Source organism: Mustela nivalis (genome assembly GCF_964662115.1).
Source record: "Mustela nivalis genome assembly, chromosome: 10".
Lineage (NCBI taxonomy): Eukaryota > Metazoa > Chordata > Mammalia > Carnivora > Mustelidae > Mustela > Mustela nivalis.
This window is the reverse complement of record NC_139029.1, coordinates 51,740,135-51,763,479: the sequence shown is the minus strand read 5'-3', so window position 1 is coordinate 51,763,479 and position 23,345 is coordinate 51,740,135. Positions and strand designations below refer to the sequence as shown.

At 39.2% G+C, this 23,345-nt stretch overlaps 1 long non-coding RNA gene across 1 annotated transcript; it reads right to left on the bottom strand.

Moving 5' to 3' along the window:
• Nucleotides 1–6,921: 6,921 nt before the first annotated feature.
• On the bottom strand, nt 6,922–21,823 carry LOC309842905. The gene is made up of 3 exons (XR_014299846.1): nt 21,739–21,823; nt 11,041–11,097; nt 6,922–6,944 (listed from the first exon to the last, which is right to left on the bottom strand). It is a non-coding gene; the product is annotated as an uncharacterized lncRNA (long non-coding RNA).
• Between the last annotated feature and the right edge of the window lie 1,522 nt (nt 21,824–23,345).

The window sequence follows — 23,345 nt, the reverse complement described above, 5'->3', positions numbered from 1 at the left end:
TTACTCAAATGTTAAAATTTCATGAGAGTAATTTGAGATGATTTGGTTAGCATAGTCCTAAAAAGCACCATTTTGCTTGGTTTTTTAATTTTGTGATCTCCCTGTTGCTACAATTGCTCTGATTTTCATGGTTTTGGAAGGGAAACTAATGAAGTCACAAAAACAGAATCTCAGTATATGTGATGAGGCTTCGTGAAATGGATACAGAGGCATTTGGATCTAACAATAAGAGAGCTCTATTTGCAAACCTAAAAGGTGCTATAGGAAAAAACAGTTCATCGATACAATCATCAATATTTGATTATAATAAATTGTATTAGTCATATAAACAATATAACTGCTTCATTAAATAACGGTTTCTGAGACCGAAGTAAACTTTAGAAAAGAAGACCTTTTACATGAGGGTGTGGGGGGTCACTTGACATGCCATTTACAGATAATAAGTAGGCCAACTTATTTGGGTAAATGGTAGCCAGTACCTCTGCCTACACCAGAAATATATTAAACAATGGGAAGTTTAGAGCAGATAATGTAAAAGCTGATTTAATGAAAGCCTAAATTGAAATTTTTTCTACATTAAATACAAATGGTACACTTAAAATATGATTTTCTACAGGTCTTAGCAATTCAAAGTTAAATGAAATAGGAAAAAGCAATGGGAAAAAAAAAAAAAAACCACTTTAAAAATGTAGAAAGGAGGGGCACCTGAGTGATTCAGTTGGTCAAACGTGTGACTTCTAATTTTGGCTCAGGTCATACATATCTCAGGGCGGCAAGATCAGCCCTGTGTTGGCTCCACGCTGGGGGTGGAGTCTGCTTGAGATCCTCTCCCTCTGCCCCCCCCCCCCCATCACTCATGCACTCTTGTTCTCTCCCTCTTTAAATTAAAAAAAAAATTTAGGAAGGAAACTAAAGAACAAATAAAGAAAACCTGAGTTTCCAAATATTTAATAAACAAGATAATTAGTATCAACTAATGAAGTATGACCATCATAAATGCTAGCAAGTTCATCCTTAAGTGTGTGATAGTCAAAATTCCTCTTATTCAAATGCTATCTCCAGGCCCAGAGTTTAATCCAAAGTTTCCAGAAGACATAGTTTCTTTTTTCTTTCTTTCTTTTTTCTTTGTGTGTGTGTGTGTTCCAATAAAACTTTATTTACAAAACTAAGCAAGGGAGGGCTAGATTTCATCCATGTGCCATAGTTTGCTGACCCCTGGAAGAGACAATGCACTTTTTTTTTTTAAGATTTTATTTATTTATTTGACACGGAGAGAGAGAGACAATGAGAGAAGAATACAAGCAAAGGGAGTAGGAGAGGGAGAAGCAGGCTTCCTGCTGAGCAGGGAGCCCCATGCGGAGCTGGAGCCCAATATGGGGCTCAATTCCAGGACCCTGGGATCATGACCTGAGCTAAAGGCAGACACTTAACTGACTGAGCCACCAAGTGCCCCCAGAAGACATAGTTTCTATAATCCCCATTCTATAATATTCTCAATGAAGTTGCTGCATACATAATTTTTGAGTGAATAAAGAAATCTTATGAAAGACAAAGGGAACAAATATATACAGAAAAAGTGAACATTATGTCGTCAAGTTACAAATGAAAAATAAATACTACTAATAAGGAAGTTTAGTTAAAATACTGTAGGAAATCCTTATGCTCTTCTAAAAAGTTCTAAAAAGGTATTCTTGGGATGCGGAGAGAAAAACAAAAGCATATCTACAATTTACATTTTTTAAAAAAGGATGCTTCGAAAACAATTACATGAACACCTACCCACACACACAAATGGCCATATATCACTCCTTGTTGGGTTTTAGGTTTCACATAATATTCTTAAGATATAGACTTCATCATTTTATGGGCTGCTCAGAAATATCTGTGGTTCTCCACTGCCTACGGATTAAAGTTTAAACTCACTCTGGCATTCAAATTCATTCCCAGTGTACTGTCTGAGATTTAATTGACCAATGTTTCTTCCCACCATGAAGGACAACTCCTAGCTACCTAAACTTATCTTTGCCTTTTTTTTTTTCCACTTCTTGCATTTATACATGCTGTTCCATCCTGGATGTTTTTCCTCCATTCTACAACACCTCTCCCTCAACCATCATCCATCACCATCCTCTATCTGCTGGTCACAATCTTAGCCAATAATGCCAAGATCCAACTAAATGGACTCCTCTTTGTAAGCTCCCCAGTTGGAACTATGCTATCTATGGACTATGATAATTTAGAAATTCATGTTGTGTCCATATTATGATGACATAGTTAGTTGTGCTTATATCTACATAAATGCCCTGAGGGCGGGGTGCCTGGGTGGCTCAGTGGGTTAAAGCCTCTGCCTTCAGCTCAGGTCATGATCCCAGGGTCCTGGGATCGAGCCCCACGTTGGGCTCTCTGCTCCCCAGGTAGCCTGTTTCCTCCCCTCTCTCTCTGCCTGCTTCTCTGCCTACTTGTGATTTCTCTCTGTCAAATAAATAAAATTTTTAAAAATAAATAAATAAATAAATGCCCCGAGGGCGAATGTTATGTTATTAATGTTTGGTTTTCTAGTCCCTAAAAGTATATCACCATATCTTGGATTGCTCAATTAATATGCATTGGACTAAAATAGAAAAAGCAAATTATCTAATTTTCCATCTTTATTATTAAAAAGAACAAAAGCGAAAACTTATTTTATGAGTAATTACTTCACAATGATTATTTACCTACAGTACTGTTGAAATTTGTGTACGAGAAAGAGATTTTTATTCTAAATTTCTGTAGAATTGTTTATAGGAATTATATATGTAATAAAACTATTTGAAAATATCTGTGTAAGATCACATGTTCTTTGGAAATAACTCCTGGGGGCTAGACCCATTGAAATATACCTTAAGGCTGGGGCAGCCCAGTTACTGTTGGCTGTTGCTCACTGGCCAGCTGCCCTGATTTGTAACTGATTTAGGCCCCTAATCTGCCGGAACACTTTTCCCTGCCCTTAGGATGCTACGGGTGTACATGTGGATGAAATGTATTATCCTGCCTGCCTCAAAAGCTACATAACACGATGAAATTCACAGTAGCTAAATCAGCTGTGATGAAAAAACTGTTAAGAGTTGAAAGGCAAGTTAATTGGATTGTTTGCTTACAATTTAGGACCAAGGATAAGTATGCTTTAACTCCAAGGTTAAAATTAGTACCAGACCATGGACTAAAATAGAATTTTTCTTCAAGGGATTTCTTTTCTACATTTTGTCAGTTCTTCTTGCTCTATTCTTGTATCTATTATCTATTTACCTCTTTATCAGAAATGGGTACCGCAGTGTAAAAGAGATTACAAAATTCTCCAGGTTTTCTACTTAAGCCAAAGTAATTATTATTTCCTCGCATTTGAAAGAATATAAGAAAAAAGAAGTAAAGTTAAGAAAATAAATGTAGAGCAATTACTCCATGCCTCTGGCCTGAAAAGGCTGCTATGAATAAACAGTGGGCTAGAATCATTTCAGAATTATGCGGCCAAATGAAGTTTTCATAGAAATGCATTTCAGATTTAAGTCTCTATGAACCTTAAAGGAGAGTGGCCAGTATTTCCAATAATCCTGAGGATTGGTACACATATACTATAAACTAATTTTCACAGAGCATAAAGCACTTTTTTCTTTGCAGGCACATAATGAGATTTGAGAGGAAAAAGCACCTATTAGCCAAATCTTCTAGCTGAGCTGCAATAGAATTTACACATATACAATGAAAAGGTTGTGTTTTTATTGTCATTGGGGTTTTGTTTTGTTTTATTTTGTTTTCAGAGCCCAGTTTCTAGTTCTGAACTGATGGGTCATAAAAGACACAGTATCTTGTTAATTATTTTCCTTGCCTTTATCATATCAACGTGACACTAGAAACATTTATTAAGGTGGTCCCACCAGACAGCTACCCAAGACAGACAGACCGTGGAGGAGACTCACTATTTTACCAGCCAGCTCCCCCCTTCCTCTTCTTTGGTCAGAGTATTTCCTCTGGTGGAGGAACTACTGCTCCACGGACTCCAAGCTTGGATGTGTTCCAACATCTTGGCTCTGGGGGCCACCTAGCACGTGGCCAAGCTAGATTGATCATAGCAACTTACAGTTCTGGCTCTGTAATTGGTCAGTGGGGTAGGAGCATGATGAGAAGGAGAGTGAAGATGGATCTCTGAGACTTTTCCAGTGGAAGCTGGGAGGAGAGGACCAAAGGGTGGGCGTCAAAGGGGCCAAGAGCCTTTTCCCCTCGAGGATGAATCCATGAGATTGCAAACTGCAGCTACTAGCAGCCAGTTCTCTGCCACAGGGAAGAACACAGCCTGTAGGAGAAGCCAGAATTTGAATTTCAGGCCACGAAAGCAGGTGTTCAGAAAGTGTGGCCATTTTTCTTGTATGCAACTCTACTTGATTTCTTCTGTGCTATCCTGTTATACGAACTGATAGAAATGTCAATGAATTCAGTTCCCCTTTCCTTTCCCTAACTTTTCTTCTATCTTCTAAGCAGTAGACAGTGAGCTACTAGCAGCCAGTTCTCTGCCACAGGGAAGAACACAGCCTGTAGGAGAAGCCAGAATTTGAATTTCAGGCCACGAAAGCAGGTGTTCAGAAAGTGTGGCCATTTTTCTTGTATGCAACTCTACTTGATTTCTTCTGTGCTATCCTGTTATACGAACTGATAGAAATGTCAATGAATTCAGTTCCCCTTTCCTTTCCCTAACTTTTCTTCTATCTTCTAAGCAGTAGACAGTGGGAGAGAAAGGTAGGCTGATCCTTGGTTCCGATCGTTGGTCATCTGTTGAATTTCACATCTGACTCCTCATCCTGTCTGTTTTTCAGATGTTGATCTACAGGGATCCATGCCAGGGGTCACTTCAAGATCAATGACTCTCCCGGCTTGACCCTGGTGCCTTTCCGAAGTGAACTGAGTATTCTCCAAATACTGCCCTGGGCTGTGGCCACATTGATGAGGCTTTCCAACCCAAAACCACATCTATTTTACCCTTGGGAATTATGCTGCTGCTCCCACCCCTCAATGAGTCAAGTTGGAACTCTTCAAAGCTACTTCAGATGTGACTACCTTCATCACACAGACATTCCTACCTGCTGCCTCAGGCTATCCCAAGGTGCTGAGCTCCAACGGTCTTCTCTCCATCCCTACCTTCTGTCCAGGATAGGGGCAACTACTCTTTCTACGCTGATCCTCTACGTTCTTAGATTTCCTCCAAACTCATTGGGAGTGTCTGCTGCTGTTCCCCTATCCGATTCAGTCCTCAGATATAAACTTCATAAGGCACTTCTAAACATTTTTCAACTATAGGTTGGTAACTGAAACTATGAAACACATTCAGTTTAAAACACCAGTAAACGATGCCCAGTGTTGCTTAGTGATGGAATCAACTACAAGGGACGGGGCCTCTTTCTCATTGGTGCCTCAACTTAGCTTTCTTTGTTTCCCTCTGGGCTTTCTTCTTTTCTCCTAATTTACGACACCTCTGTTAGTTTTCAGAGCCTGAATTGAGCCTGCATCTGAGACTTGGAACACAGTCTGTTATCACATCTCCTGTGACAAGGGACACAAAAATGCCCACGAATGGAAGAGTTGTTAGAGTATAAATAAATGAAAAGTACTGGGGAAAACACAGCAAGTAATATATAAAAATATTCCTCCACAGAGGGCATGATGCCCAGGCAGAGAAGGTTCAGGGGTCACATGAGGGAAAACTGAGTCCTAATGGTACCCACCTCCTGGCCCACTCCGAGTCCCTCCTAGAGAGTCTGCTCCTACCTTCATGAAGATTAATTGATCAGCTCTCCCTTTTGTACTGTCAGCTGCCTCAGGATCTTTCCTTAATTCCCTCTTTGTACTTAAGCTAACTCAAGCTATGTATGGCTGATATAATAGTTTAGCAAAAAATGGGTATTTTTATTTCATGAAATCAGGAAGATTTGAGCAACTAAATAACGAAAGGAGTAGACATGTAACTGGTCTTCAGGAACCCTAAAACCACCATTAACCTTCTCCATCTCTTATCTCTGCTTCTAAGTATGAGTGGGTCTCATTCCTTCTTACTACACCTTTCCACGTGGTAGGAAACATGGCGACTGACCATTCCCAGGTTTTCCATCCCGGGGTTCCACCATCAGATAAAGGAAAACATAAGTCAGGGTTTAATGTTTCCATTAATTTCTTTCAGTAGTGGAAATGTAAAGAGAAAGAAAATTACTGAGTTCACAGGTTCTTCTTCCATGCAGTAAGGACAATAGGTTTTGTTTGCATTATAACTGTAAAAAAATGTTCCTCCCTATGACTAAGCTATTTGACCCTTCTAAATTCCTTTTTTAAAGTGTATAAAGGAAAGAATGAATTTTAAAAGATGGTTATGTGTCTTTTCTCAAGCTAACCACAGAAAAAGAAAATAATGAGAACATTAACAAGCATATATTTTTAAATAGATGAAAGATAAAAAAAAATCATGCCTTAGTGTCTTTGCAGTCAAAATTAAATGTGATATGATACAACATAGGAGGATATTACATTCCTAACAAAGAAAAATTTTAAAGTCAAGGAGACCTAACTATGATAAATAGTACCCTGTGTTCTTCTACCCTGCCCAAGTACAGGGTACTTCAAAAATTTTGTTTCAATTATAAATTGACTGTACTTGACATTATAAAACAGGGTGAATTTAAAACACCAACAAATACAAATGTACAATGCGTGTTGCTTAGCAATGGAGCTCATCTATAAATGAACTTCTGCAATTATTTATAACAAAAAGGACGTGGATTAGTGCAAATACAAACGTTCCTGGATCTGAGAACAGGAGCGTTCTTAGTCACTCTCACTCAAACTTCATGGTGGAATCCTGTAAACTTTTCGCTTAAACTTCCAGATGCATTCTTAACCTCTTCCTCTCTCTCTTCCCCCCAGCAGATCTGCAGGGAAATGCAATAGTGAACAATGCAGAAAATAACCATTTCATTTTTATAGTTCCTTCGATTTTCCCCTGATATTATTTCCCTCTTTACCAGGAGAGAGACCCTGTTATGTAAACAATGAAGCCCAGTAAGTTGAGTGCCTGCCGTGACAGCGTTCACGTTGGCCGCTTTCCCCAGATTTGTAAGATTCTTGTGGTAAGAAGAATTACAGCTGAATTCCCTTAATGTTTCAAAGTCAAATACTCACTGAGATCAATGGTTCCCAGACTCTGGATTTCAAAAATGAAATTTCAAAAATGTGTGGTGAACCAGCACAGGTCTGCCAACTTTTTCTTTTGCCAAGAAAGGATTTGGGGAAAATAGTGCTCTCCACCATCAGCATCATTTTACAAAACAAAGGGTTTTTTTTGTTTTGTTTTTTGTTTGTTTTTCGTTTTTTAAAACATATACTGTATTTTTATGCCCAGGGGTACAGGTCTGTGAATTGCCAGGTTTACACACTTCACAAAGGAGGTTTTTAAGGCCAAGGAAGTAAGCCGTACATTATGACAAGTTAAAAAAAAAAAAAAAAGGTGGCTGGAGAGGTGGTGGCTGGTCATCGCTCTCAAGAAGAGAGAGGGTTGGCCACTATACACTGAATCTATCAGTCAGAACTCTTGACAAGAAGCAGACGGCACCCTCAAAAGGGTTAAATCAAAAATATTTCCACAAAAAAAAAAAAAAAAAAAAGATTTCAGTGAAGTAACTATTTACAGAGGTGTGGGCAGAATTTTTAAAACTCCAACAGGGGATATGAGTTACCCAGAAATAGCCACAGCAGGAAGCAATTACTTCTCTGGGGGCTGAAGGGGTGAGGAATGGGAACAGTTTCCAGAGCCAAGCGAGAACAGGAGACAACAGGAGCTGGATCTGGGACAAAGGCAGCCACGGCCCGCCACAATGAGCAACGGAGAGAGTGGAGCTAAAAGGACATCTATCTCCTCCGTGCTGCCTGAACTCAACGGGAAAGAAGAGCAAGAGGGCCCAGGCGTTGCAGTCCACAGACAGCCTTCGGGGCACAGAACGGGTCAAAAAGGGTAAAAGATGGATTGGGCTGTGGGTCCAGTAGAGCATAGCGACATACTCTGGTGAGGGGGCCAGGGCCGAGAGAGGGGAAAGGGTGTACATGTGAGTGTCATTTTTCACTTCAATTGCGGGAAAATTACAAGGGAAATTTTATTTTAAGATATGATAGGGCTTGTGATTACATGCTTGATACATTGGTCATTTAGTGCCTCAGTATCTAATAGTGTAACATCAAGTGGTGTTCCAATGGGCAACTCGTTCCAGTACTTTATTTTTATCACACTCATTATTAAAAATTCAACTTCACATAGGTATAAAATGGAAGCAACACTCAACATTTTTATTTAGTTCAGAACATTTTGAGTGAACTAAGGCCAAAATATAACAGCCTCCAGCCTCAGAGACTTCTCCAACGCCAGAGGACCTCAGACTTCTGCTGTATATTGATATCATCTGGGATCTCTAGGAAAAAAACCATGATATGCCTGGCTTATACCCCAGAAATACTGATTTCATTGGTAGAGGTGCAACTTGGCAAAGGAATTTTCTAATAACTTTTTATTTTAGAAGTTTTAGATTTAAAGAAAAGCCATAAAGGTAATAGAGTTCCCATATATCTTCTGGATCTCTCCTATTATTAACATCTTACTTTAGTATGGTGCATTGGTCACCACCAATGAACCAATCTTGAAATACTGCTACATAATTTTAAACTAAAGTCTATGCTTTATTCAGATTTCATTAGTCTTTAACTTCTGTCCCTTTTCTATTCCTGAATCCCACCCAGGATACCATATTACATTTCAGTCAGAATGGCTTCTCTTAGCTGCAATAATTTCTCGGAATCTTCTTGTTTTGGATGGCCTTGGTGGTAATGAAAAATAGTGGTCAGGTATCTCATACAGCATCTCTCAATTTAGATCTGTCAAATATTTTTCTAATGATGAAACTCTGGTTCTACGTTCTGTGGGGAGGAGGACCACAGAAGGAAAGTGCTACTCTCATCACACCATGTCAAGAGTATATATTATCAATAGATTTATCACTGTTAGTGTTGACCTTGATCACCAGGAAGACACAGTGTTTACCAGGTTTCTTCACTGTAAGGTTGCTTTTTTTTTCCCCCCTTTCCACTCTGTACTCTGGGAGGAAGTCACATATGCAGGCCTCACTTAAGGAAGGTGTGCTCCTCCTCCTTGAAGACAAAGGATCTACAAAAATTATTTGGAGTTCTGCATGGGAAATTTGTTTCTCCCACAATTATTTATTAATTCAATCATTTATTTATATCAATGGGGATTCATAGAGATTTATATTCTGGGCTATGATCCAATGCTACTTCATTTTGTTGTTCACATTGCTCCGTCATTACAAAGTGTTCCTTGTTTGTTTTTGGCACCATATTCTTTGGCACTATAAAATGCTCCAGGCACATCTTTTATATTTCCTATACAGTCAGCTATTTCTTGAAGGATTCCTGATTCCTTTTATTGGACAATAGTATTAGAAACAAATAAATGGGTGTTTGCATGTATCCTTCTTTCTAGGTCCTTTGGGTTGCCAGAGGGGGGGGGTGTGCATATAGCTAATCCCTGAATAGACCCATACCTATAAATATTTCTACAGGTAAAGATCTATATAATAGGGTTCATAATAATATCTCTCTTATCCATCACCACAGGGATCATTCCTGCCTCTGCACTTGCTTACCCGTAGGCTCCTAAAAGCCATTTACTTAATTATTAATTCTGGTATACATGTATACTTATTTCAGAACAGTTAACCCATGCCCCCATAGGAAACTTTATAGAATAGAGTGCTTATGTACAATCCCTTTTTCCTTTGGTCTTCTAGTCACGGCTCATTAGGTCAGCCAACTTTTCCCCTAGTTCTGGCAGTGAGGTTTTTTCATACATTTGTAACATAGTTAGATTGTTTTGTTGTATTCTGTATTCCATCCTGGGAACCCTTGACCTCCTAAATGATCTCTTTTAATTTGCATAAATTATGGCCCACTCTTCATGTTGTAGAGTTCTGTGGGTTTTGACGAATGCATTGTTACAACATTACAGAATCATACTGAAGTTTTCACCACCATTATGCTCTTGATACTTCATTTATTCAACTTTCTGCCCCTGAAACTTCGATAATGACTAATTTATTTATTGTCTTTATAGTTTTGTCTTTCGAGAGTGTCCTATAAAGGCATATAGGAGATAACCTTCCTTTTTTTTTTTTTTAAAGATTTTTATTTGTTTATTTGAAGAGATCACGAGTAGACAGAGAGGCAGGCAGAGAGAGAGGGAGGAAAGCAGGCTCCCTGCTGAGCAGAGAGCCGATGTGGGGCTCGATCCCAGGATCCTGGGATCATGACCTGAGCCGCAGGCAGCAGCTTAACTCACTGAGCCACTCAGGTGCCCCAGGAGATAGCCTTTCAGACTGGCTACTTCCACCTAGAAATATCAATTATCATTCATCTGTATCTTGTTTGATACCTCATTCTTTTTTACTGCTAAATAGCATTTCACTTTATGTATATAACCATGATTTGTTTATCCATTCATCTATTGGAGGACATATGGTTGTTTCCAGATTTTGCTGATTATGAGGAAAGCTGCTATAAATTTTCACATGGAGGGTTTTGGGTGGACATAAGTTTTCAAATCAACTAGGAATTTCTGGATCATACAATAGATTATATTTAGCTTTATAAGAAACCACCAAACTGTCTTGCAAAGTGGGTGTATGACTTAGGGATTTTTTAAGAGCTTCCCAGATGATTCCAATGTACAATAAAGTTTAGGGACTTGATGCTCTATTCTGAATGGTTTGAGGAGAGTCAGTTAGGGATAAGATGAATGTCTATCATGAGGGCTGCAAAAAGAGACTTCAGTGTGTTCTCCATCTCAAGACTACTCATAGTTCAAGACACTGATCATATAAACAGCAGTCGGGAATTCTTGTGGATAAATAAATCACAGATAAATCTGATGACAAATCTTGGAACTTCACTATTTCCCCTACTTACCTTTGTGAGAGGTCAGATACATGTTCATACTGTTAAAGATGTTCTCTGAAATGGCACCTAAATGGGAGATATAAACAAAAAAACCCAAAGTGGGTAAGAAGGATGGGTTAGTCAGATGCTTTGCTGCAAGTTAACAGAATTCCAAATCAGCTTAAGGGAAAAAAGGGTAGGAGCAGGAAAGGAGGGGTGGTATTTACTGGCTTATGTAGTTGAAGTGTGCAAGGTTAGTTGAGTCTCAGCTACACAAATGATATCAACAAATTGTCTTTCTTCCCTCTGCTCCTCCAATCTTTTTCTTCTCCTCTCTCTCCCCCTCCTTCTCCTCTTTATCTAACCCCATCTCCATCTCTCCAATCTTCTCTGTATTCACTTCATGCTGGGTGGTGCCTCTGTATGTATAAAGATTTCTTCTTATAAGGACACCAGTTAGATTAGATTAGGGCCCACCTGGATGGTTTCATTTTAACTTGATCACCTCTTTGAAGGCAATATCCAAACATAATCACGTTCTGCGGTACTGGGAGTTAGGTCTTCAACATACCAATGTTGGAGGGGACAAAATTCAGTCCACATCAATTATGCTTCCAGTGGGCAATCATTTCTTGTTTTATATATGAAGGAGAAAAAGACGAGGAACACTGCATATCTATCTCATAGAACTTCCACATTTTTAATGTTGCCTTATTAAAATCTCTTCTTTTAAAAAAAAATAACATCCAGGGGCGCCTGGGTGGCTCAGTGGGTTAAGCCGCTGCCTTCGGCTCAGGTCATGGTCTCAGGGTCCTGGGATTGAGCCCCGCATAGGGCTCTCTGCTCGGCAGGGAACCTGCTTCCTCCCTCTCATCTGCCTGCCTCTCTGCCTACTTGTGATCTCTGTCAAATAAATAAATAAAATCTTTAAAAAAATTTTTTTAAATAATAAAATAAAAATAAAAAATAACATCCATTGAATTTTTTTAAAGACTACATCTCAGTTCTGATTCAGAAGGAAAATCTAAGTCTAGGAAAGCTATAGTCTAGGAAAATATGTCCGAAGACTATAGCTCGAGCATCCTACTTGGATTCTTGTGTTTTGTGAGTCATCATATTCATTACTACCAACTTCTTTCATTTTGGACATTATTTAAGTGACTTCTGAGAGAAGAAAACCTGGGAAATCACTCTGAAGAAATGTAATATTTAAAAAAGAGGCAAAAGGTGGGAGCTCCAGTGTTATGGGTTAAATAGTTTTCCTTAGAAAGCTGTTTCCTAAAACCTGATACCTGTAACCTTATTTGAAAATAGGGTCTTTGCAGATAAAATCAAATAAATATGTGGTCATTGTCAATTAGGATGGGGCTTAATCCAACATGATTGGGGTCATTTTAAGAAGAGAAAGCAGAGACACCAGGAAGAGAGTATCACAGACAGAGAAGATGTCCATGTGAAGTCTGAGGCCAACATTGGAGTTACGTTGCCATAGGCCAAGGAATGCCTGAGGCTACCAGAAGCTGGGCGAAGCAGGAAAGGACCCTTCCCTAGAAGCTGCAAATGGAGCACAGACCTGCCAACATCTTGATTTTGACTTCTAGCTTCCAGAACTGGGAAATAATAAATTTAAGTTGTTTTAAGTCATCCAGTTTGTGGTACATTTTCCAGGCAACTCTAGGAAACTAATACATCCACCGAGGAGACTAAGAAGGCAAAGTCAGAGAGGAAGTAAGAAATTCACCCTTTCAACATCAAAGGAAGGCAATGGATGGAGAGTTGTTAGTATTGTCAGCTACTCTAGACAGGTTAGATAATATCCAGATTGTAAGTATCCACTGAGTTCAGCATTACACAGGTGCATAGGCATTTATTGTTAATGTTATAAGGAATTGTTAAGCAGTGTCAGTAGAGATTACTTCTGTCTAAAGGATTAAGGAACAGTTCATGAAGGACATGGCATTGATGGTGAAATTTAAAGCCCAAATAGGGTTTTTAATATGCAGAAATGGAAGGTATCACAGTTAAAGGGGGAGAAGTGAGTGAAATTATGGAGAGAAAAAGATTCAGGACACGCAGAGGACATGGCCAAGAGAACACAAGGTCTTTATAGAGGAGATGCTATCTGGAGTCCCATCACAAATGTCCTTGAATGCTATGATAAGAAGTTTGAGCTTTTCTCTAGGAAGTGGGATATGGCACAACATTAAGTAGAAGTTAAGAAGGTTGTGTGGAAAATGTTATATAAATACTAGTGAGTAAGCAAAATGCAAAAACGGGAAGACGATAGACAAGGAAAACTGGAAGCTACTAGAATGCCCAGAGGAGACATTCTGAAGATCTGAACTAAAATGACAACAAGAATGGAAATAGGGCTCCTATTTTTGAAGCCCTGTCACGTACCAGGTCCTCTGGTGGCTGCATTATATAGGTCAATTGCATGAATTCTGACAATTCCTCTCTCTGGTAAAACTTACAGTTCTAATTGTATACCTGTGGAAACTCTGACTCAGAGACACTAGGTATCTCACCCCAAGTCACACAAAGCTAATAAATGGTGGGGCTGATATTTGTATTCAGAAATTTGGTATATTTTAGGTTCTTATCTCTCTTGTCTCATTAACTTATCTATCCTACAGCTCATGTTGTAAATTCCAGACATTATTTGGAAAATGTATGAAATGAGACCGCGCTCTTTGCAATTTTGCACAACCTCCTCCAAAAAGGGAAGAATATTGTGAAAACACAGCAATGCTCTTTGGGAAATCCACTGTACGGACTGCAGTTCATTAGCCATCTATTTTCCCATCTTTTCTGGTCCCTAAAACACACTGTTTCACTATCATAAGCATTTGATAGCTTTTCTTTTCCCCCTGGTACCTGCGGACATCAGGTGCATTTTGACATAGGGAAGAAAAGTAGCTTTTTGAACTACCTTTGAAGCACTGCTACTCAGTGCACATTGATTTTCCTTTTAAACTAGAATCACTTAGTGTTTCTCTGTCAGACACTCACTGACGACCACTTATCCTTGAGACACACATGAATGAATCAGACAATTTTCTAATGATACTGAATTGGAAAGAAAATGGTACCTTGATTCCCGTTTGTAAGTTTATTGTATCAAAATGCATACAAACTTTTAAAAAGGGCATTCTTCTAGGCTTGATGAAATAGAACACAAGCTTAGAAAGAAATCTTTGATTTACTTTTAATAATAAAATATTGGGAAGTCAAGTGTATTCCTGCACATCTCAGGCATTTAAGGAAATGCTCAACATCATGGCAAGATAACTGGCTGCCATCTTTTGAGAATCTGAACTAGAAACAGGAGAACTGGAGGATTAGGAAAGAAAAGCACAGGGACCGAATAATTGCCTTTCCTCCTTCTGTTTATATAATAAATGCACTCATTGTTGCCATGGCAAAGGAGCCAGCCTGTTTTTCTCATTCCTCTGTTTCTACCCATTATTATTATATCCAACACCAGAAAATGTCATATTTCACTACCATCTTTCTTGGATCATTATGCTTATCCATCTACTCTGCATTAAATACTCCAACCACAGTCTTTTTCATAGTGAAGCTCAGACAAAAAGTGATTTCAGGCGAGGAAAGTGGCTTCAGATGCAGCTAGAGGCCTCAGGAAGCAAAGAATGATGCAAGGGAGGGATGAGGAAAGACCACAGTTCTTTAGCCATAAGGGCCTCCCTGACCTTGGAAAGCCCCTCAGATCCAAAAGGAAAAAAAACTCTAAAAATGTCATTTAAAGCAAATTCCACCTTGCTGATCAACTGAATTGACTTTGACTTTCCAAAACTCCCAAACAACCATCGTGCTGGGGGGTCGTTGGTCTCTTTTGTCGTGATCAGGCTGAGTTCATCTAAGCACAAAGTCTAAATTAGGGAAATTAATCCTACCACTGCTCTACAATAGTCATATGACACATGGAATATTCTGTCCAATCCATGATGTCACATTTTGTCCGAGACAGTGACACACTAATAAATTTTCAAAAGATGACAACCAAGATCTTACAACCATATCCCCCATTAAATCATTTGTGTATTCAAAAATTACTTATTAAAAGCATATTATGCACTAAGCACTGACCTAACCTGACATTAAAAACAAAATATTCTAGTAAGACTTCATCCCCTTCTCTCAAAACATTTACATTCCAATCCAACCATGCAAGAGGCAGTTGAACGAAGAGGGTATTTTTAGTTTAGAAAAGAGAAGACTGAGTTTAAAGAACTATCCCTGAGAAGATAGCAAATTTAGGAGAATGCCACAATCTGTGGGAAACAATCAATAAAGGGGAGATAAGTGGTTGCATCCTGTTTATATGCCCTAAGGCTTGAGTGTATAAACAATCAGCTCAAATGTTCTATCTTGTTCATTTCCATTCCACAGGCAAAAGGAGGAGGCAGCCTGCCTTTCCTTTCATAAATCCCTCAGTTGGCAGACCCTGATATTCTTATTAAAACAATCCTACGGAGAGACACCTGGATGGCACAGTAGGTTAAGGCCCCAATTCTCGAGTTAGGTTCAGGGTCTTGATCTCTGGGTTGTGAGACTGAGCCCCATGTTTGGCTCCTCATTTAGCTACAGGTTCTTTCTCCCTCTCCTTCTGCCTCTCCCACTCATGTGCGCGCGCGCTCTCTCTCTCTTTCTCTCTCTCTCTAATAAATAAATAAATCTTTAAAAATAAAAAAACAAAAAACAATCCAACAGAACAAAGGGACCACGGAAAAGCTCAGGACAGGAAAGTTTCCAGCCTCAAACAGTTCGGAAAGAGTCCAGCCAACAAACCTGGATTCTGCCTTCAAAGATTTGAACAGTTCTCATGTGCAGTAAGTAAGATCCCAGACTTCTATAAAATTGCAAGAAACTAAATGGAGACTAATGAGTGGCTACTATAAAAGTAAGCTTTCAGATCAATACTATAAGAATAATAATTTTTTTAAAAAAGGTATAGAACCATACTTCTCAAATTGTAATATGCATGTGAATTACTGGGAGAGCCTGTTAAAGGTAGATTCTGATTCAGGCTTGGCATAGGGCCAGGGATTTTTCATTTCTTTTGTGGGGGGTGTGGGTGGGGGTTAGTTTTACTTTTATTTTTTTCCCATTTTTTATTATTTTTTTTCATTTCTTTTCAGTGTTCCAGAATTCATTGTTTATGCACCACACCCAGTGATCCATGCAATATGTGCCCTCCATAATACCCATGACCAGGCTCACCCAACCTCCCACCCCCCTTCCCTCCAAAACCCTCAGTTTGTTTTTCAGAGTCCACAGTCTCTCATGGTTCACCTCCCCCTCCAATTTCCCCCAGCTCACTTCTCTTCTCCATCTCCCCATGTCCTCTGTGTTATTCCTTATGCTCCACAAATAAGTGAAACCATATGATAATTGACTCTCTCTGCTTGACTTATTTCACTCAGCATAATCTCTTCCAGTCCCATCCATGTTGCTACAAAAGTTGGGTATTCATCCTTTCTGATGGAGGCATAATACTCCATAGTGTATATGGACCACATCTTCCTTATCCATTCGTCCATTGAAGGGCATCTTGGTTCTTTCCACAGTTTGGCGACTGACCCCATTGCTGCTATGAACATTGGGGTACAGATAGCCCTTCTTTTCTAACAAGAGCCCAGTTCAGCCTAGTGCCAGTGGTCCTAGGATTAAAGCTCACATATTATTGCTCTAGAGTCATATGACAACAAGGCTGTCTAGGATGTACTGGGTTGTCAGCGCTCAGACTATTAAAGGGGAAGCCAAATAACTCTTTGTCAGGCAGGCCACAGAAAGGATATCTTCACTGCATGAGAGAGTGGGCTAGATCAAACCTAAATCGTTTGATTCAGGGCTTTATTTATAAAGCAGTTAGTTTTACATGTGATGGCTTCCTTTAAGTATTAAACACTTGAACATAGATAATGAAGAAAGTAAACTAAGAGATGCTTCTTACCACTTCAACAGACATAGAAACAAAAGATCTTAGACATTAAGTGATTTGTTCAAAATTCACTCTGAATACAATGAACCCAAGAAAGTATGATATTAGCAAGGGTTAAGTCATCCTAACTTGTACAAACAAAACAGAAACTAAAAATCCCATCTACTTACTTCCCCATCAGCTGCCTTTCCTCCCTACACCTACCTTTGTAGTATGGACCCAAAATCCTCCCACCAAGATAATCCAGAATCCTTCACACTGCAAAAATAGGCAGACTCGCAGGAAATAAAAACCCATCGAGACCCTGCAGGCTGATTAGCAACTGTGCATTCAGTTTTAGTGTGAAGTTAACCTAGGAATTTCCTTCTTCCACAAGCTGGTCCATAGAGCGGCTCACTGTTACTCTCTTCCAGTCCCCTCAATAATTTCCTGGATGACCTCCATCTTTCTCTCTTTATAAGGCTCAGAGTACTGCTTGGCCCATTATGGATTATGTCCGCTGACCTGTGTTTTGCTCTTACTACAAGGTTCCAATCCTCTCATCGTTTCCCTATGCTATCTCTAGTTTCTTTTCTTCAACGTACCATTCCTGCCATTTGATTTAAACTCATGCGTCAGAGAGAAGACTGAGATAAGCCAAAGTACATTTATGTAGCCTCAGGTCTCTTCATTGTGTGTCAAAAGTTGGGCTTCCAGAAAACAGATTTCCAGATGGAGATCTGCATCCCAATGGCTTATTTGGAAGTGCTCCACAGAACACCAACTCCAAGGGAGTGAAAGAAGCAGGACAGGACAACGGGGAGGGAAGAAAGGCAATACAGGTGCCCAAGGTGCCTAAGACAATTTCACAAGGAACTCTGAAGCTGGGTTGACCCTTTTGAGATATCCCTAACTGAGGCAAGGGGAGAGGGCTTTGTATCACCTACATTGATTGGTCATGGGATGTAGGTCTCTTCCATGGTAGAAGTGTAGTCAGGTGAGTTGGTTTTCTTTCTCCAATAGCTGGTCCTAGGGTTGGACTCAGATGGAAGAGGTTGGTGCTCCTGGTTCTCAAGGAACAGTCTGGAGAGGAAAACAGCAGCCACTACAATCCATCTCTTGTGCTGCTGGAATACATTTGCTTCATATAATAAATTTACCTTATGTGGGAAGAACTCTTGCAGAATTCTAGTCAGCCTTTTCCCTGGGAAAAACTTACAAGCTGAAGAAGGATGGTGGGACAAACTATAGCTTCTGGCACTGCAGCTGATCCCTGAAACATAGTTGATTCTTATCACCTTCCTTTACTTCCTATTTATTTATATTTCAATTCCAGGGCAGTTAACATAGTATTATACTAGTTTCAGGTATACAATGTAGTGATTCAGCAATTCTGTACATTACTTGGTGCTCATCAAGGTAAGTGTTCTCTTGGGGCACCTGAGTGGCTCAGTCAGTTAAGCATCTGCCTCTGGCTCAGGTCATGATCCCAAGGTCCTAAGATCGAGTTTGCATTGGGCTCCCTGCTCAGTGGAGGGCCTGCCTCTCCCTCAGCCTGCCACTCCCCCTGCTTGTGCTCGCTTGCACTCTCTTTCTCTCTGGCAAATAAATAAATAAAATCTTAAAAAAAAAAAAAAGTAAGTGTGCTCTTAATATGTTCACCTAGTTCACTCATCCCCCAATCCACGTCCCCTTTTGTAACCATCTGCATATTCCCTATAGTTAAGAGTCTGTTCTTTGGTTAGTCTCTTTTTTTCTTTGTTCATTTGTTTTGTTTCTTAAATTCCATATATGAGTGAGATGGTATGGTATTTGTCTTTTTCTGATTTATTTTGCTTACCATTATACTTTCTAGGTCCATGCTGTTGCAAATGGCAATATTTCATTCTTTTTTGTGGCTGAGTAATATTCCAATATACATCTATATACACACATCTTTGTTATCCATTCATCTATTGATGGACACTTAGGCTGCTTCCATATCTCAACTACTGTAAATAATGCTGCTATGAACATAGGGATGCATACATCCTTTTGAATTAGTGTTCTTGTATTCTTTGGGTAAATACCCAGTAGTGGAATTAATAGGTCCTATGGTAATTGTATTTTTTACTTTTTGAGGAACTGCCATATGTTTTCCACAGTGGTTGCACCAGTTTGCATTCCAACAAATAGTACACATTCTTGCCAACACTTGTTTCTTGTGGGTTTTTTGTTTTTGTTTTTGTTTTTTTAATTTTAGCCATTCTGACAGGTGTGAGGTGATATTTCATTGTGGTTGTGATTTGCATTTCACGATGTCGAGTGATGATGAACATCTTTTTCATGCACCTGTTGGCCATCTGTATGTTAACTTTTGAGAAATGTCTGTTCATGGTTCCTGTCCATTTTTTTAATTAGATTATTTATTTGGGGGTGTTGAGTTGTATAAGTTCTGTATATATTTTGAATATGAACCTTTATCAAATATATCATTTGCAAATATCTTCCCCCATTCAATGGGTTGTCTTCAGTTTGTTGTCTCCTTTGCTGTGCAGAAGCTTTTTATTTTGATATAGTTCTAATAGTTTATTTTTGTTTCTGTTTCCCTTGCCTTAGGAGACATATCTAGAAAAATTCTCCTTTGGTCAATGTCAGAGAAATTATTGCCTGTGCTCTCTTCTAGGTTTTTTTATGGTTTTAAGTCTCACATTAGGTCCTTAATCCATTTTGAGTTTATTTTTTTGCATAGTGCTAGAAGGTGGCCCAGTTTCATTCTTTTGCATGTAGCTGTCAAGTTTTCCCAACACCATTTGGTGAAGAGACAGTCTTTTTCCCACTGCATATTCTCACCTCCTTTGTCAAAGATTAGTTGACCATATGATCATGCATTTATTTCTGAGCTCTCTATTCTGGTCCATTGACCTATGTCTCTACTTTTGTGCCAGTGCCATACTATTTTGATTACTACAGCCTTGTAGTATAACTTTGTGACACCTCCCTTTTTTTTTCTTTCTTTTTTTTTTTTTTTTCTTTTTCAAGATTGCTTTGGCTTTCGGGGGTCTTTTGCGGTTCCATATAAATTTTAGGATTATTTGTTCTAGTTCTGTGAAAAAATCTACTTCCTATTCTTAATCCCCTTTACTCAGCTAGTATCTCTGCTAGTCTGGGTAGCTTAGCTGGTGGGTGACCCAGATTCACATTCTTGAAAGGTAGAAGCTCCTGATTACCATGCTGTTCTCCTCAGCCTGTGGCTTAACTTCACTTGTATATTTACTAGTGATAAATAGTGATCAAAGTCAACATTAACACTGATAAGTCATGTTGATAAAAATCACACTTATAAAAAACACATAAATCTAATGATGAGAAAAACATCAGATTAATCTCAACTGAGGGACATGCTACAAAATACTTAACCAGTCAAGATCATCAAAAACTAAGAAAGTCTTAGAAATGTTCACAGCTATGAAGAGTCTAAGGAGACATAACAAATACAATGTGGTATCCTGAATGGCATCCTGGCATTTAAAAAAAAGACATTAGGAAACTATTAAGTAAATGTGAATAAAATACAGACTTGAGTTAATAATCATGTATCAATATTGGTTATAGATCGTGACAAATTAACTACTGATGTAAGATATTAATGATAAGGAAAACTGGGTGCAAGGTACATGGAAACTTTCTGTACTATTTTTGCAATTTTTCTTTAGATCTAAAACTGTTCTAAAATTAGAGGTTTTTTGGTTTTTTTTTTAAAGAAAAAACTAAATCACTTTTATGGAGATAATTATCTTTCTAGTAAAATTATCTTTATAGTAAAAACAAAGAAAAAATGTTTGTCATGTCCAGGGCATGACAGAAATTTGGGCAAGAAAATTAGTGGACTAAATTTGGACAAATTGTGATATTTCTAGAACTGACTAACAGAAGGCGATTAGGGTCCCAGAGCCAAACAGTAAAGGAAATGGGACAAAATCAGTGACCTAGCAGGAGACCACAGAGACTGAAGAATGAAGTCAGTTCCCAAATATTTCCAAGGGTAGGAATGGCCAATGAAATTTAAGAACAGTGTGCCTCATATCTCAATTACATCTTTCTGCACCATTCTGATGTAAGTAACCTCCATCTTCGTGCTACCTCCTGTTTCCACTTAAATATTTCTTCTGGACAACACACGTGGTATTTTTGCAAAATCCAGGCAAACAGAATGCTTCAGGGTATATGTAGGCTAGAGGAGAGAGAACAGCCACAAGAAACAAAATGCAGGCAACGAAGAAGAATTCCAGAAGCAGAAAACCAGAAGGAGAGGTGACTGACTCTAAGAGACATAAGCCTTCTGAGAGTCTTTTGAGGTATGAAAGAAATAGGGAGACACTGGGTCTCCCCCCAGTCTGAAGACACGAGGAGCACGTATGGGACAATTCTGCGAGGCAATTATGTAAAAAAACACATTCCTAGAAGAGTGTAAATTTATAGGACTTTTTAAATAATAGGAACCATGAAAGTATTTGCCACTTGGCAATTTCATGAGTGTAAAATGTTCACCTCAGTTCACATCCACCACTTCAAACAAAAGGAAGTCCCAATTTATTTGTTACCATCTTAGTTAGAATAATAATATGCCAGCACAGAAACTTCCTTTCAATTATGTGTTCCTGGCTTCCTGCCTTTTTAAAATAAATAAAACCACTGTATTCCCACCTCTCAGAACAAAAACAACAGCACCAAGTGGCAGTTAAAGCAAAACCTCCAAAGCACATCAACCTTTTAGGCCAACTTCTGACTCTGTGGACGCTTACCTCCCTTGCTCATGTAAGTAATATGTTTGCAAACGGTCTGTTTCATCGCTAGGAGGATCCAGGTCTGTGAGCAGAGGAGGGTTCCTGCGGAAAGCAGGTTAGATGAACAGAGAGGGGAAATCAGTCAATTCAACTTCATGAAGTAATTACAAATTGATTATACCAGTCAGTCTTATAAGGGATAGAAAAATCAGGAACATGGCCTTGTCCTCAAGAAACTTCCAGTCTAATAGGCAAGGTAAATAAAGCAAGCAAACAAATGGCTATCTAAAAATATAAAGAAAGATTTCAAGATGAAAAGAGTCCTGAAGATTGGTTGCATAACAATGTGAATAAACTCAGCACTACTTAATTATATACTTAAAAATGGTTAATATGGGGGGCATCTGGGTGGCTCAGTGGGTTACGGCCCTCTCTCTCTGCCTGCCTCTCTGCCTACTTGTGATCTCTCGCTCTCTGTCAAATAAATGAATAAAATCTTTTAAAAAAAATGGTTAAGATGGTAAATTTTATGTTATGCATAGGTCTTCCTGCAATTGAAAATTGTTTTCATTTGAAAAAGAAAAAAAAAGTGTAAATAAAGATAGTTGATTGACCACCTCCCCCTGGTTTGGCACCAGGCAACATCGGATTCTGCCCAAGAAAATCCACTTTGTGGGGGAGGGGTAGGCACACAATTCAGTTCAAAATCCATGATAGAGAATCAATCATCAAAAACTAAGGAAGAAGCAGAAATACCAAGGAGCCAGAATTGATGTGGAGATGCACAGAAAAGAGGACAGAGATAGGCAAAGAACCCACAGGGTCCTTGGGACACCTGGGTGGCTCAGTCGGTTAAGAATCTGCCTTGGAGTCAGGCCATGATCCCAGGGTTCCAGAATGGAGTCCTGCATCACACTCCTTGCTCAGTGGGAGCCTGCTTTTCCCTCTGCCTGCTGCTCCCCCTGCTTGTGCACATTCTCTCTGACAAATAAATACAGAAAAATCTTAACAAAAGAAAAAAGAACTCACAGGGTCCAGGAACAGGTACCAGAGTGTGCCAGAAAAAAAGAAAAGGCTGGCACAATTGCTGGTGGCTGCTACGGGCATCGCTGGCTCCCTTTCTAAGTTGTTAGGCAAGCAATTTGGAATGTGTAGGGGCAGAGCCCAGATAGCTCGATAGTAAGGGCTAATGAATGCTGGAGAACAAAACAAGTTCCAAGAATCTGCCAAACAGGAAGGAGGAGGGAGATCAGGAAAAGCTTCCTGGAGAAAATGACCATTCGAGTGAGCTTTTTAAGATGGATTTGATTTTGTCATATGGGATGATGGGGGAAAAGCACTTCCATAAGAAAAGAACAACAAAACCACTGAAACTAGGAAAGGCCAGGGACTGTGGTCACATATCTAGTAGATAAATGTATCTAAAATGTAGAGAACTAAGAGAATTAAAAGAGAGGGGCGGGCATTGGCTGCCTGTCTGTCAGTGAAGCGTATGATTCTGGATCTTGGGGTTGTGAGGTTGAGCCCCACATTGGAGGTAGAGTTTACAGGAAGGAAGGAAGGAAGGAAGGAAGGAAGGAAGGAAGGAAGGAAGGAAGGAAGGAAGGAAATTAAGAGAATAACGT